Raw genomic sequence first — 16,889 nt, 5'->3', positions numbered from 1 at the left:
TCTCGTCACTTATTTTGGTGCCTACACCGGAGCACTTTTGAACAATTGCTCCTTTGAAAATCTGGCCCTCGGTGATTTCAGCAGAGCAAGCTACTCATAATCTGCCCTCGTCTTCTGCGTGGTCTGGTTAGACAGGGCAGGGGCAGGCCTTTACTGTGTGTTTGTACAAACACCGAGCGCCATGGGACCCTGGTCTCACCTGGGGCTCCTTGCTGCTACTGTCATACAATAATAATTTTAAGCCATCAGAGGAGCATTTAGTGCAGAACTTAAATTCAGCCAGACCCGTCCTGAGCAGAGCTCCAGTAAATATTTCCGAACCTGCAGCAGTCCCGGTGCCCCCCGCAGGGCTGAAGCCCCAAACCCCAGGTCTCCAGGAAATACTCAGGGAGAATTTAAGCCCTGATTTAATGCCATCATTTCATAGCACCAGATGAGCTTTCAGTGCAGACCACAGACAGTTCAGGCAGGGGACAGACGTGCACAGATACAGACTCAAGGCCTGAATTACGATCTGGGAACCAGGAACTCCCAAATTCTGGTCCCAGCTCTTGCCACAGAGGCAGTCAATGCCAAAGGCACATCATGGAATCTTGCTCTTCCTCCCCGCCCCCCACAGCCTGCAAAAGCACAGACACCACTGGGGCAGGCCCCTTTGCCTGAGCAAAACATAGTGCTAGTCCGTAACCAGGATTCTCCCAGTCAGGAATTGGCTGAATCGAAACCGAAGTGAAGTCAGTGAATGAGGCAGGCAGGTTGCAGTCAGTTTGTTTGGGGAGAGGGATTTTCTTTGTTTTGTTTGTTGTTCACATCTCTGAGCCCAGCCTCGAGCCCAGGCGCTCTCATGACATAAGCAAGGACGTTTACCTAAACCGGAATGTGGCCCAGCCACAGAAAGTGAGCATCAGCAACCCTTTTCCTCTTCCTTTAGAAACGGTAACGTTGAAATAAAGAGTCCACTCCGGATAAAATCTCTAATTCCATTGAATGGTCACATTACTGATCTAGCGCGTCATGCATGGAGGTCTGCATCCACAGGGTTTCCAAAACAGCTATAATGGCCCTGAGGAAGCAATTTTCCTTTTTTTGTTGTAACTGTTCTTAATGGAAGCAGAACAATTAGTCGGAACTGGGATCTCAGATGTTTCAATGATTAAATGGTGCACAGAGTAATGGGGACACGTCTTTGCTAGACTCTGAAGAGGGGAAGGGATTTAGCACTTGTGCTGCCCAATTCTCCTTCCCCACATGGTTTTCCTTTGCAAGTGTTTGCCTGAGTGTGCCACATTGGTATTTGTCACCAGTGCAAGGGCTCACCAAAAACGACAGGTGCGTTGTAAAATGGCGGAGTCCTGTGGACTTAGTGGAGGAGCCTGCTCCTGCCAGACTGTACAGTTCATTCCAGTGTGAGCAAGAGAACTGCTCCTGCGCAGCCCTGTGATTGGGGGTGGGGGAGAAGGTCTCTGAAGATACATCTGCCAGGTCTCACTCTTGGATCTTAGCTCTTGTAACGTGGGACAGGCGGAATTTCCACTGCACATACAAAGCTGTGAGCTCTTGGAGGCAGCTGTAGCAGGGTGGAGCGTGAGTAAGGCCCCTTACTGGATGCCGAGCACTGCCTTGGACAGGGTAGAGATGCTGCCCTCTGAACGCTCCAGGCAGGTTCCTCTACCTTGGTTGTTACCATGAACTAGCAAAATAAATAGTTCTCTTCCTCCCCATCTCAACCACTGCTTAGGAGTCCTGTTTGCAGAGTGGCTGGTAGCCTAGCAGAGTGAATTCTGTTGGAATTCACTCCATAGTTGCAGAGTCAAGAAGCTACCATGTCAACACCCTTCCCCTTGGTTAGCCTCACTGCAGACAATTCTTTTTGGGTGCTGGGCTGTGATCTTGCCACATGCTCAGGGTTTAGCTGATCGCCATATTTGGGGACGGGAAGGATTTTCTCCAGGGCGGATTGGCAGGGCCCTGGAGGTTTTCGCTTCCTCCGCAGCGTGGGGCATGGGTCGCTGCTGGTGGATTCTCTGCAGCTTGAGGTCTTCAAACCACAATTTTGAGGATTTCAATAACTCAGTCATGGGTTAGGGGTTGTTATAAAAGTGGATGGGTAGGGTTCTGTGGCCTGCCTTGTGCAGGAGGTCAGACTAGATGATCATATTGGTCCCTTCTGACCTATGAGTCTATGGGGAATAATGGTAATTATCTGTCTCACACAGGGAGCATGAAAATTCACTAATGTCAATAAAATACTTTAAAGATACAGGGCTGTGTATGCAGTAGTGGCAGCAGAGACAGACACCTGTCCCCTCTCCTCCAACACTCCCGACGTTCCTGCCAAAGCCCGGTCCCAACTGCTCCTTTTCACCCCCTCACCACTTAGAGCAGCCTCTCCTTTCACCCCAAGAACCCTCTCCTCCTCCAGCTGACACGCATGTGAAGCAATCCAGCTGGAAAGCACACATCCTGCTCTGTGCTCGTACCAGCCTGTGCCTTCAGACTGAAATCCTCAGGCTAAGGATCTGTTTGCGCAGCACCACTCACCAGGTATACAGCACGGTGTGCTTACCGCACTCCCCGTGTCAGGAGTTTCTATCCCTACGTGGAGACACAAACCAGCACCAGGAAATTCTGGTCACTGTTTCAGCCCCAGGCCAGTAGCTATATGAGGTGGGCAAGTAAAAGCTGTTTTGTGTTTTAATGAGCGTGGTGAGGCTGGGCAAGTAGATTTAGTGTCTGGACTGGTACATTTCCATAGCAATTTCACAAGGCTCAGACACCAGCATCACCTCGGGGTTACACACGAAGTTAGCAGCAGCACAGAACTGCTTGGATTTTTCCCACCTGGTTCCTATTACAGTAGTTTAAAGTTAGACCCCCGCGTCTCCAGCACCCCAGTGCCCAAGCCTGAAGGGACAGAGCCAAGGATACAGATTAAGACCACAAGGGACCATTAGATCATCTCGTCTGACCTCCCGTGTAACACGGGCCACATCTCTTCACCCAGTTACCCATGCGCTGTAGCCAGTGACTGAGGCAGAGCTTCCAGAAAGGCATCCAGACTTGATCTGCCGTCATGAAGAATCCACCACTTCCTTTGGCTCTTCCTTCCAGTGGTTAATCCCATGCCTCACTGTTAAAAACTGGGCCCTAATTTCTAACGGGAATTTGTCTGCCTGCAGCTTCCAGCCACTGGGTCTTCTTCTGCCTTTGTCCCCTTTAGCACCTGGAGTTAATAGGTTAACAGCGCCTAAGCCAGCACTCCCCCCTCAAGGCAGCAAGTTAATGATAACTCCCCCCCTTGGTTCTAGAGCAGGGCTGCCTCCTCTCAAAGAGGGCTACCCGAGCAAGACCCTCGTCCCCAGAGATCACAGGCACAGAGCTGCCTGCACAGCTGACACTACGGATTTTCTTGCCTTAAGCAAACATCCATCTCTGTCGGCCTGCAGTGACCACCCCACCCTCCAAGGGCTACTGAGCATCCCCCTGCCCTAGGTAGCCAGCCTGGGAATGCTGAGGTTCCACGGGTGCACAATAAAAGCTCCATGGGAAAAACCTGCCACACCTGTTGTAATATAGACACTGAAGCCAGGAAGTCTGAAGTGCTAATTCCAGCTCTGGTACAGACCCATTGGGTGGCCAATGTTCTTATCTGTGTCTCTGAGGGTGATGCTCAGCAGTTCCACCCATTGTGCCAGGCACCGTACAATCACAGGGAGACCCAGCGCCTGCCCCAAAAAGCTTGCAATCTATATAGACAAGACAGACAAACAAAGGGTAGAAGAAGAAACAGAGACGGGAAGTGAAGTGACCCACACTGGGTTGCACAGCAGGTCATCCACTGAACCAGAGACAGAATCTGGGTCTCTTGACTCCCAGTTTGGTGCCCTATCCACTAGGCCACACTGCCTCTTCTACACAGTCACATCCTTTTCTGTGCCTCAGTTTCCCTATCTGTGCAAAGAGGATAACAACTTCATCCAAGTGTCCTGGGAGGTAGGTAACTAGTGCTGCAACACTCCTGTTTAGTTGGAAAGCAACAAATCACTCCTGCTAACTGCCAAATAACTGCAGAATGACTAACCCGGACATGAACAAGAGAAGCACCACACCAGAAAAAATGAAACAAGACGGGTGCAGAGAGCTCTACTCTGAATGCGTCATCACTGCAGTAAAGCCATGAGTGCTGGCCAGCCCTTGCTCCAGCCCATTGCAGGGGTCAAACTGGGGGGTTAAGAGAACAGGAAAGAGGCCAGATTGTCTCGCTCAGTGCCCTACCTAGAATTCTCACCATACTCAACACAATGGGGCCCACATGACCGTGAAATCCTTATGGCAATCACGAGCCGGACTGGGACAGGCCAGTTTCCGCTCAGATACTATGCCAAGCCTCCGTAAACGTGAAGAGAGCGTCACAGTTTCACAAAACAACTTAAGTCCAGGCAGCAATTTCCACACCAATTGCAGCTCAGGCTGGCCTGAGGGAGTCACATGCAGAACTCCCGTATTAACTGATAAATAGTGGGGGAGGAATTAGACAAAGGGGAAGGGTGTTCGCAGCTCAGATCTGCAAGGAGATGGAGTGAATGAGGTGGAAGGATACAGGGAAGCTGGTTGTGCAGAGGCAAAGGCAAAGAAGAAGAGGAGTACAGACAAAATGTCACATTAATCAGGGATGAGCTAGTAGGATTACTCAAAACTTCCACTTGGAAAAGCCCTTTTCACCTTTTAAACACCACCACAAAGATAAAAACACCCCAAGGATGGCGCTGAAGATCCCAGATGCCAATAGAGTATTAGCAGCGACTTCAAAACAATAAAGCCACAGTTTCACACAGGCATCTGACTGTCCTGTGTACAGTGATCTCTCAGCTCTTTTTGTTTATAACATCCCCACTCAAATTTTTAGCTTGTGCGTCCTTGTACCACAGGCTCCCAACACAGGGGTCACAACCCCGCTTCCCTTTCCAGACTGCAAGGTGTTGCAAACTCATGCTGGCCAACCCCAGAGTGCCCTGCACACCCTGTATAGCTATAGAAATGATCGAACACCACAAACCCCCACCAATGGCCAGAGGGCCAATGCTGCCTATGGAACACCTGTGCAGTTCTCACTGAAGTCAATGGCAGTTGTCAATATGTGTCAGAGGGCAGAATTTGGACCTACTGCAAGATTTGGAGAAGTGCAGCTCCCTGCTGCTATGTTTTTAGCGTCAGAGAGAACAGCAACAAGAACCTACCTGGTACTCGGGTTTGGCAGCCAAGTGCTGTAGCTGACAGGCAGCTACGCAGTGCCAGTGTAATTGTAAATAAGCCTGCAGAGACATTCTGGGGTGAGCTCGTGGCGAGAGCAGTGGGAAGTTATTGTGCTTTTATTAGAGTCATTTGAAAAAGAGTTTCCCTTTTAAGAAATTCCACAGACTTTGGTGTGAAGAGTTTCTGGCATCCAAGCTTCATAAGGTAGATAGGGTACAGGTTAATTTTCTTTTACCTGTAAGGGCTGGACAGGGTAGAATCAAGCACCTGACCAGTAGGACCAATCAGAGAACTGGCATTTTTTTAAAGTCTGGGAGGGGAAAGGACTTGGGGGTTCTTTTGTTTTCTAACTGGCTATGGATTTAAACAGCTTTTCTGCTAACTTCCAATCTTCTTTCTAATATTCTTGACTATCATAGTGTGAGTACAAAGTAAACCAAACAATAGTGCGTGTTCTGTGCTTTGTTTGTAGTTTACATTGCGATGTAATTGCTGGACTGATTTAAATTGGCTATTTTTGATCAGACGCGTGTATTCCTATTCTTATAATGCAACGCATCTCTCCCTCTCTTTGGGAGGGTGATTTCCGTCTTTGTTTTGCCTTCAAGGAGTTAAGTACTGCATCGCCCAGGCTCACCCAGGGAAGGAAGCTGGGGAGCAGATAACGAGGAGACAAGGGGGAGGAGCTTGTTTTCCCATTTGAGATAGGGAGACCCAGGGGTTCTGGGTCTTGGGGGTCCCCCAGGGACAGGTTGGGGTGACTCGGGGTGACCAGGAGCCCTAAAATCCTGGTTGGTGGCAGTGAGATCAGAGCCAAGCTGGGTATAAGCTTGGGGAGAGTTTTACGTAAGCACCCAGATTTTTGGACGCTAAGGTCCAGATTTGAGACAGACGCTTATCACACAAGCAGCTTGCGATGGGAGTATTTTGGGCCAAGATGTGTTTTCCACAGATCCCCAAACTTTGCTCAAGAGAGTCAGCAGATCCAACTCCTTGGCACCATACCCATATTTGCACAGGCTGATTTCAGTAGGGCAAAGTAGGATAAAGTGCCAGATTTGATCCTGAATTGATACTGGATGCTGGTGCTTTGTGTCACAATCAGAACAGCTCTTTCAGTACTGAGGGATATTAAAATAGCTATGAAATGGCTGAAGAAACACCCGAGAGTAGCAAGGGGGAAAGGATGAGAAGAAAGCTTTTCAGAACTGCCCATGGGCAGCAGCAGAAGTATAAAAAGCATCCGCAGTTCTTTCCCCATAATAGCGATTCTCCAACAAACAACCTTATGAACAAGACTGCCTCGAGATACGAGGACTCCTGTAGCTGGCTAAGCGACTGCATGTTTCGCATTCAGACTGCGCCATTTCCCCTCGGCTACATAAAAAAAGACAGCCCAAGGAGCCTGCGCAGAACAGAGCCTGCACCCACATGCACTCCCTGCCTCTCTCTAATTTGATTCTTTTCAAAAGGCCTGGTCTAGACTTAAAATATAGATCGACGTAGCTATGTCGTTCCGGGTGAAAATAATCCACATCTTAGCTATGGCAAACTAACCCAGTGTGGACACAGCTACATAAATGGAAGAATGCTTCCACGGACCTAGCTCCTGCTGCTTGGGGAGATGGATCACCTACAGGAACAGAAAAACTCTTTCCATTGTCATCAGAAATGCCCATGCTAAGGCCGCTACACACGTAGCTGCAGCACTATGGCTGTGCCACTGTAGTGCCCACAGCATAGACAAGCAAGGAGCATAATTCATCTCCCAACTCCCTTAGCACTGAATTAGAGATCCCTATTCACATTCCAGCTGCGAAATGAATGCAGCCACACCAATCACTCATGATGCACTTCAACCCAGACTGGGCAAATTGGCCTTCATAGAATAAAAGGAACTGGCCCTACTCATAACCCTGTTAGCCTGACCCAGCCTTGTTGCCCTCTCCTGTAGCCCTAAGCTTATATGCGGTTCTGGCAAGACTTAGGTTAAATCTGTGGTGTCTGAGCTAATGTTTTGTGTGCCTCCAAGTTGTGGCTTCTGAATTTACTCAGGATCTGGAAGTGCTGATCTCACTGGATTTCTGGCCCCGGTGGAAATGAGCAGTGCTCAAGAGCATAGTAGAAAGCCTGTTCCCATGAGATCCCCAACCCAATCCTGGAGGTCAAAGGAGCCAATTGTTTGAGCGAAGCCTACCAAGCTTGGATCTGAGCTTTCCCAGAGCTCAGGAGGTCTCTAGCATGGTTTGGCTCCAGGGTTTTGACTTGGCCTAGGAGTGAAGTCTGGAGTCACATGAGAACTTTCCTAGTATTTTGGGTGTTTGCATCAGGTGCATTTCTGACTGTGGTTCAGTTTATAAAACTCTCCTGGAACGCAGACACTCGGTATGTGATATACGCAGACACTCAGTATGTGATATTTATGGGCTGTAGGAAGTATAACTCAGGCCAAAGAAAGAAGCAGAGAAAGGGATGCTAACAAGTGCCCAACCTAAAAGCCCCATTTCTGTCAAAGGCTTGTGCACATTATTGCCTTTGAGAGATGAGACACTGAATTCTACCTTATTGAAACTGCAGTCTCATCAGTGTCAGCCCTTGGTTTCTACCAGCACTGGAGGCACATACTGACCATGTGAGCTTCATCTCCTGCCGCTCTGTGTCCCCCCCAGTTCAGATTCCTTCCCTGGAGGAGGAGAAACCTTCAAGAGCATTATGGAGCCCTGCAGCTGTGGCCCCAAGTGACGCTCATGCTAGCAAGAGCACTTGGGACTAGTACTAGGAAAAGTTAAACACTCTGATCTTTCAGCCCTGGGGATCCATGGGGATTGTCTCCATCATGTGGGCGTGTTAACACTGCCTAGCTCACACCCCCACCCCAGCCAGTGATGCATGCACCCTTCAGGTGGAAAGAAGGCCTGCTCCTCCTGCTGGACTCCTCACCTGATCTTTGACTAGTGTCACAAGACTCAAAGAAGAGCCCAAATTCAAGCTTGCAGAGTCCAATGATTTTCATGGGGCCGTCCCAGAGATGGGCATGGTCCCAGGTGCCCATTCTCTTCCCCAGACACAGGAGGTGATGTGAGGTTTGTGGGAGTGGAGGAGGCTGTGATGCACCTACACAGCTCATTCTCACAGCCTCTCCCTCCATACTGTCAGGGAAGAAAGAGGAACCTAACCCCCCTTGGTGCCCCGGCCAGCTCCCTTTCCCTGCTGCTCTCATTCACAGAGAACAGCTACTCAGCATGACTTAGCAGAGAGGTCCTCTGCCTGTCATTGGCTCAGAGACAACACCCCATGCAAGGGGCAGGATCTGCTGTGGCTGCAGCGTCAGCAGGGATGTGAAACAGCTCATGATGGACAGAGCTATGAATGGCCCAGCGGGAGAACAAAGAGAAACTTTTACCATGAGAGCCGGCCCACTTGGAGATTACATTTCACTCTGCAACAAGAATGAGGAACTTGAGGTTCTGTGTGTGCTTACTCTGCTGACTTGGAGGAGAGGCAAACACAAGGCAGACACCCAGTACTAACAGGAGGTGTAAAGAAACTGCAGGGGGAGGGGAGGCGGGGTGGGTGTTACAGGGTTGAGAAGGCATCCACCGCTGCTTCAAGTCACTGCCTATAGCAGAGCAGCAACTCTCAGCTTTTTGGGGCCATTGTAGCAGACAGTGCCCCAAGTCTCCCATTTGGATACGCGTCCTTGGTTTGCTCCAAGATGGGAGTTTAGAGCAGGCTAAGCTCTATAAAAAAACAACATTATCTAGCTCGGATACAATGCTTGTCATCTTTAGATCTCACAGCACTTTACAAAGGAAGTCAGGATCATTATCCCCATTTCACAGATGGGGACACTGAGGCATGGAGCAGTGCCGTGATTTGTCCAAGGTCACCCTACAGGCCAGCAGCAGAACCAAGTCTTCTATCCAGTGTTCTAGCCATTAGGCTACACACTGCCTTCCCTAGGACCGAGTCTGCACTGCTGAGCCCGGGGTATGTGCGCTGCACTCGGGCCCAGCACACAGACTCCCCATAAAAGTCAGGGAAGGGAAGCACCAATACCGGAACTGTGTTTCCCAACCAGCAGCACAGAGAACGCAGTGCTTGAAGGGTTCAGTATTCCATGTGCAGTGCAATTTCTCCATCCATCTGCCCATCACTGCACATTTCATATGCCTCCTTCCTCTCAACTGTAGTTCTAAATTAGAGAGAACTTCTGAAAATTCAGCCCCAACCTCACCAGTGTTGCAGTTACTGTCTCCCTCACTGACAGGCTTAACCTATTCAGCTTTTCCGACTCTGGTGATGTCTGGTGTTTTTCTTAATGCCCCAGCTCCTGGAGTCAAGGGATTACAGGAGAAGCAGCTCAGCTTTTTATTTTTTTTTTAAAAGATGTAGATTTCTAGCCCTCACAATCCCAAAAGGTTCAAAGTCCAGAAGGCAAATAAAACCCCTGAGGGTCTACTTTAAAATCTTGGGGGTCTTTTTGTTTGTTTTTTTAAAAGTCAATTTCATGGTGTCTGAAGCAGTGACTCATGAGTTTGGGGTGCTTTGGGCCACCCATTCATACTGGCAAAGCACTTCAGAAACCTCAGACGGAAGTTGCTCTGTCTAATGTATTTGTATTATTCAGGATATTCCCCATGAGCCGTCAACAATCTTCTATTCATTGAACTTTTTGAAACTTTGCACTTTTAGAGAGGTAAGGGATTGATTCTGTGTACACAAATGTGCAGAGGGACAATAGAGTTGAGGTCTGTTATTTCTCACCTCTATATATTGTGACAGACCCAGGCCAGTGGGGTGCAGGAGTCTGGTAGAGGGCAAATATACTGGTCACTGGCTGAGTAGTTTTCTGTTCCCTGAGTGACCAGAGCAGGAGCTGCACTAGAAGAATCAAGAACCTGCTAGAACCAATTAAGGCAGACAGGCTGATTAGAACACCTGCAGCCAATCAAGCGCAGGCTAATCAGGGCACCTGGGTTTAAAAGGAGCTCACTCCAGTCAGAGAGGAGGAGTGGGGAGCAAGAGGCACAAGGAGCTAGAAGTGAGAGGCTGTGCTGGTGGAGGACTATGGAGTACAAGCGTTATCAGACACCAGAGGAAGGTCCTGTGGTGAGGATAAAGAAGGTGTTTGGAGAGGGCCATTGGGGAAGTAGCCCAGGGAGGTGTAGCTGTCATGCAGCTGTTACAGGAGGCACTATAGACAGCTGCAATCCACAGGGCCCTGGGCTGGAATCTGGAGTAGAAGGCGGGCCCAGGTTCCCCCCAAACCTCCCAACACTCTGCACAGATCAGATACAGGAGGAGCTGATTCAGACTGTGGGAAAGATCACTGAGGTGAGCAAATCTGCTAATAAGTGCAGGACCCACCAAGGTAGAGGAGGAACTTTGTCACAATATTTATTTATTTTTAAACATTTTTGCTAACAAGCATGTTACCTCTAGAGACAAATCCACAGTTTGAGAACTGCAAAACTAAGCATCTCTGATGGTATCTTCTAGACTGAGCACTGAGTCCCATTGGGTAGATAGAAATACTAACCTAAATAATCTCTACAGAAGCCCATGGAACCCCATAAGATTGGGTCCCTAATCCATGAACTACTGGAACTCATGTGTAAAACTTTTCTTAAACATTACATGAATATAGTGTCTTATTGTAGAATTAGAATGTATAATCCCTATTCTGTGATGAGATCTTTGCGCTATAATGTATCTTAATACTATCTTTAGCTAGAAGCTTTTTGAGGGAAAAAGCATTTTATGAAAAAAACTGATTTAAATAAAAAAAAAATTGATTTTTATCCACCTTGCTCCCTACACTTCCCCTAATGAGCTGTGACTTGTCCAGTAGAACAACTTCAGCAAGGAAGGGCGGAGTGTGTGTGTGTGTGGGGGGGGCGCATGTTTAGCCCAACATTTAATACTTCCCTTCACAGCCTACCCTTCCAAGGTCTCCTGGACTTGCAGAGCACCCTTCAACTGCCCTTTCATTCAGGGGTCCCTTCACACCCACATCCCCACAACAGTCATCCCTCAGCTCCACTCTCCCCCTAAGCCCACCTCAAATAATCACAGCCTTAACTCAGTGGAGCTCTGCCAGTCTCGGAGCAACACTACCAATCTCAAACATTTAAAAACCGGAAGTCAGCCCCTGCAAAATTCTGAGCTTTTAAAAAATAATTTGGGAGGAACCTTCTGATTTTGGGCCTCTTGTGCTCATCTGTCCATGCCCCTTTCTGCAGTTATGAGAGCTAGAAACACATTTATTTTGAATGGAAAGGGGAGACTCTCTGGGAGTCATCACATGACTCCAGGAGGTGGAGCTCTCAGAAAACCAAATGTCATGGGGTTCTCGATTAAAAAAAAAAGCAAGACTTGGCAACACCAGCAAGAACCCTAAGTGTATGCCAAATCTCAGTTCCTACACGCTGTGCTGTCAATTAGTCTGTTATGCAGCCAAAGATAACAGAGTTTAAAGCAGATTACCTTATCTTGTATTTCTTCTACACTAGAGTAATTAGAACAAGGGGGCTGGCCCCCTCCCAGAGATACTGACAGTCACACATCCCTGCAGGCTCAGACTCACCACCTTCTTAATTACTGGCGAAACTGGTTTCATGCTCACATCCTCAAAGCACAAGCTTCTTTTCCACTCAGCCAAAAGGAAAATGGCAGGCAGCTGCCTTTCAAACAGTGGGAGGAACGCAGCACAGCTAGTCACAGGCAGTCTCTTCCCTCGGCCAGGCAAAACCTGCACTAGGAAGTGCAGCTGCCCCGGAAGTCGAACAGCCAGATCCTCCACTGGATCTCATCTGCAAGGGGAGAAGCTGGCTAGTATGGTTTAACATGGACCACAGCTGCCCAGAACCTCCCTTGTTGAAGTAGGACAGGTATCCAGAAAAGTCTTGGTAGCATTTGGAACCTGTGCAGAGCTGCTCAGACCTTCAGCTGTTAAGCAGGGTTCCCACAATCATCATCCCAGCGTCTATTCATGCACCCTCCCCGTTCTGCCCACTCTTTTGTGCCCCTGCTGGATGGCAGATCAGTGCAACCAACACAGTCTTCCCACTTGCCCCTGTTTCCAGACCACCCCATCCCAGATGTCTCTACTGCATTTGGCCCATTGCATCTATGATTTTATTAGGCAGTCACGAGGACACATTCCTTGGACAGCACAATGGGGCCAGCCCACAGACTCCTCCCCAGTGCAACTCTGCTCGCGTTACTCTGAGGATGAGTTGGGCACAGATAGCATTAAAAAGACCCCAGCATAAGACTGCAACCTGCCAGGTTTAAGCCTGTAACCCCCCTACAGCCTTGCAAACCATGCTCCTTTCTCCCAGGGCTGCTGTTTGCAGCCACTGCCGCTGACTTCACAAACACACACTGGTTTGCCTGACAGGGCCAGACAAAGGCTTCTTTTCATCCTCCTCTGGGAAGTCCATGGGAATCCAAGTGCCCTAGGAACTCCTGCCTTGAGCTGTGGCAACGCTGCTGCAGCAAGCCCCCCACCTAGCCGTGCTAACGAGGAGGCTTCCTAGCCTTATAAAGAGGCAAGTGGGTGAGGTGACAGCTTTTATTGGACCAACTTCTGTTGGGGGGAGACAAGCTTTTGAGCTTACACAGAGCCCGTCTTCTGGTGCAATACAAGATATTGCCTCCCCCACCTTGTCCCTTCGCCATCCTGGGACCAACACAGCTACAACAGCATTGCATAGCCCTGCAAATCACATTGCTGGAGAACTCTGCTCCAACTGCAAGAGGCTGCAGACACAAAGGCTGCTTCTCCTTTCAGTCCCGCCTCCGTTCACGTCTAGCATGGTGCAGCTACAAAGCATGCTGAGGAGCACAAGGCCACCTGGCTTGTAGGACTGCTTCATCCACTATGGCTTTACAGTCACGGGAACACATACTGAGGAGGGAAAACAGATACTCGCAGTTACCCAGTGCCTTTCAGCCAATGTACTCAAAGCACATCAGGATTCCCATTCATACATGGGGCACCAAGTGATGTCTCTTAGGGCTTGGCTACACTGGCACTTTACAGCGCTGCAACTTTCACGCTCAGGGGTGTGAAAAAACACCCCCCTGAGCGCTGCAAGATACAGCGCTGTAAAGTGTCAGTGTAATCAGGGCAGCAGCGCTAGGAGCGCGGCTCCCAGTGCTGCACGCTACACCCATAAGGGATGTGGTTTACAAGCAGCGCTGGGAGAGCTCTCTCTCAGCGCTGCGGCTCTGACTACACTCACACTTTGCAGTGCTGCCGGGGCAGCGCTTTGAAATTTCTAATGTAGCCATACCCTCATCCATGGTCACCTAGCGAGTTAGTGGAAGAGGCAGGAATTGATCCCCAATTCTCCAGCTGCCCAGAGCCACACCTCATGCACTAGGCTCTGCTGCCTCTCAGGGAAGGCATTGATTCCCATTCCCAGATGTCCATGGTCTGAGGATGCAAACACTTGGGTCACGAGACCCAGCAGCACGGTCACCGCACCCAACACACTGGCTTGCACTGTCATGCAAAGAGTGTTGGTTTTCAATGGCTTTAGTCAAGTCCAGCCTGGGTTTTCAATAGACTGGGTCAGGGCCAGCTCTAACTGGTCCCTGGTAAGTAGCTCCCACTGCAAGGAAGAGAACAGCAAAGTCCTACAGACGCTGATTAGCTTAGTGGCCAACAAGGAGAATAGCTAATGGAGTTCCCACTGCTCCATGGCCAGACTGACTGTGCTTCACTTCCCACCCTGCACTGGCAGTAGTGCAGCTCTACACAGCCAAAGTCACCTTCCCAGCCAAAGTCACTCTCCAACCCTTCCCCGTGAGCCAATGATTTCGTCTTGTACATCAGTTCCCAGACACTTGGCTGTCGCAATTCCTTCTGAGCTGACCGAGCTGGCAAGAAGAGGAGGCTTTTTGAGGCCTGCAGGATAGGTGCATTTTGCCAGTTCCTTGCTGGATTTTCTGCATTTCCAGCCAGCCGCTGGCACCATCAGGAAGGGAATGACACTTGCTACAGAACTTCTTACATCAAACTCTACTATGGAGAAAAGATTGATGTTGTAACTCTGAAGAGAACAAAGCACATGGGCTAGATTCTGGTTTCGGTTTCAGTTACACCAGTGTAAATCAGGAGGGACTCAACCTGGAGTCAATGCAGTTACTCTGGATTTACACTGGTGTAACAGAGCAGAACTTAGCCCTGTGCCTGGCAATTCTACAGCAAGTGGCAGAAACCCCCTTACTGAGCTGAGAGCTTCTCTAGAATTTGGGGGATGCACTGAATGTTTCTCAGTATCAATCCCATGCTATTAGGGTGGGACTCTCGACAGTAAGGTGGACTCACCCCAGCCTGTGGCTCTTCCTGCTCCCAGCACCGGGCAAACTAAGGGTTGGTGTTAGCATTTGGGCAGATCTGACACACTGCTTTCTTTCAATGAAAGCAGCAAGAGAATAAGTAAACGGGGCAATTACTGATCTGGTTCCTTTCAGCCTTCTGTGACCCCCTTTAAAGAGAACACCGATACACCTCGCCACAGGGCACATTCTTGCACCAATGTTTTACTATATTTCAGCCTGCTGCAGCTAGCAAACGAAAGCACAATAAAGCAGAATACAGGAAAGTATTACTGGCAGCAGGCAAACCTCCATTTAACAGGGATTTGAGACTAGAAGCTATGGATGGAATCCAGAGGGCCATGTGAAACAGCAGGAAGCAAATGGCTCAGCTAATTGCAGGCCTGCTCTGTAGGGGCCGAACAGGCTGGGGGGAGGAGGGGAGGGGAGGGGAGGAGGGACAAGAGCGCTCAGTGGGTGAAAAGCTGGTTCTCCCCTCAGGCAGCAGGTTGCAGAGCTTCATCCGCTCCCATCAATTCAGCCCCATTGCTTCCCTCAGCCCCACCCATATGGGAGAACTGCCTGTAAAATACTGCATCTGAAACCACCACCAAACACAAGCCACTCTCTGCACACACAGGCCGGCCATCCAGTTCCAACCCCAGCCTGGCAATTCAATGCCTGGAGAGCCCTCTGCCCACCACAATCCCTGCACAGGCTGGCGATCCAGTGCCAAGAGAGCCCCCTGCTCCCTCCCCCCACCCCCACAGTCCCTGCACAAACGGGCGATCCAGTGCCAGGAGAGCCGCCTGCCACCCGCCCCCCTGGCCCCCCCCCCCCCCACACACACGGTCGGTTCTCAGTTGCTGCTTGGATTGGCAATCCGGGAATGCTGGTGCCCACTCTGTGGGACTCAGGGAGCCAAAGGCCTGTGAACTGTTACGCCCCCGGCCCTGCATCCCTGGATGGCCACAGCTCTTCCCCGTGCAGCAGCACTCTCTGGATCCCTGTGCAATGGCTGAAGTGAAGAAGGGCTTGGGCAAGTCCTGTCCCCTCGGGGTGTCTCCGTGTGCCCACCCGCAGATGAGGGCGACATCTCCCTCCCCAGAGTCACTATCCCCCAGGCACTCTGGAAAAAGAGAGAGTTAAGCACGTGCGGAGTCTCACCCCGACCTCCAGGAACAGGCCTAGCCAGCAGCTCAGCCTTGTCTGCACTGCAGTGATACAAACGACAACCCCTCCCAAGGCTGCCAGCCCCAGCTGAGCTTGGGAGGCCTGACAGGTGAAGGGCACAGCTGTGCATACTGGGACCTGGCTACCGCCCACCCCCCTCAGGGTCAGAGCCAGGGCCAGGGGGCTTTTGGAGCCCTGCATCCCTCTCTGCTGGCATCATCCCATCGAACACTGGCCCTTCACTTCATTCCCCAACCCTCCTCCACTGTTTACAGAGACCTGAGGAGAACCACCAGGGGCTGAGCTGCCCGGCTTCCAGCTCCCTCCTGCTGAGCAGCAGCTGCTGACTTGGCACTTCCAAGAGCTGATCTGAAAAACAAACCGAGCCCCAGGAGTAAACCAGCACCCAACCCACAGAGACAGAGCCCCTATGGATACTGTACTGCTACCGCCCATGCACCCAATCAGGCGCAGAGCTTCCTAGGGCCCCTTTTGAGCCCTACCCACCAAACTATGCCGGCATCGACTGGGATCCAGGAGGGCTGTGAAGCATGTCTGCTCTGCCCCCTGCGGCTGGGATTGTTTTTCTGACAAGCCACACTGCGGATCACCCCACCGAGCACAGAGCCTGAATACACTCCACTCCCATGCAATGGCAGCAGTGCCTGGTCCTGCTGCAGACACTTGACCAGGCAAGTCTGGGTGACAAGAGTAGGCTGCGGCAGTACAGTGAGCTGTACATGTGCCCCCGTGCCAGCCCACACGAAGCCGGTGAACCACTACTTAGGCAGCCCTGCCCCTTTAAGGTAAAGCATAGAGGTTAATAACAGGGAGCTTTTCTCTCTCAAGCAAAGCCAATCCTCACCTCCATGGTCACAAAGGTTCTCTCCCCACTCCCCGATGAGAGGAACTGCTGCACATGGGTTGGGCTAGACACCAGGAGATGGTTGGAAGTGGGGCACTGTCAGGTTAGGGCTTCCAGGCCTAGCACCCAAAGGGTGAAGCCTTATTTGGGGTGCACAGGGCTCCTTCATCCATGACCACCAGAGAGAGTCTGACGGGATTCCCAGAAGCACTAGCCCAGGGTAGGCAACCTATGGCATGCGTGCCAAAGGCAACACGCAAGCTGA

At 50.4% G+C, this 16,889-nt stretch overlaps 1 protein-coding gene across 1 annotated transcript in view; it reads right to left on the bottom strand.

Moving 5' to 3' along the window:
- SLC25A1 (solute carrier family 25 member 1) overlaps window positions 1–16,889 on the bottom strand; it is a 44,508-nt gene that overhangs the window by 12,777 nt on the left and 14,842 nt on the right. The window lies entirely within an intron of this gene.

This window comes from Chelonoidis abingdonii, chromosome 22 (genome assembly GCF_003597395.2).
Source record: "Chelonoidis abingdonii isolate Lonesome George chromosome 22, CheloAbing_2.0, whole genome shotgun sequence".
NCBI classification, from domain to species: domain Eukaryota; kingdom Metazoa; phylum Chordata; order Testudines; family Testudinidae; genus Chelonoidis; species Chelonoidis abingdonii.
The sequence above is the reverse complement of the archived record's forward strand: the minus strand, read 5'-3'. Positions and strand labels throughout refer to the sequence as shown.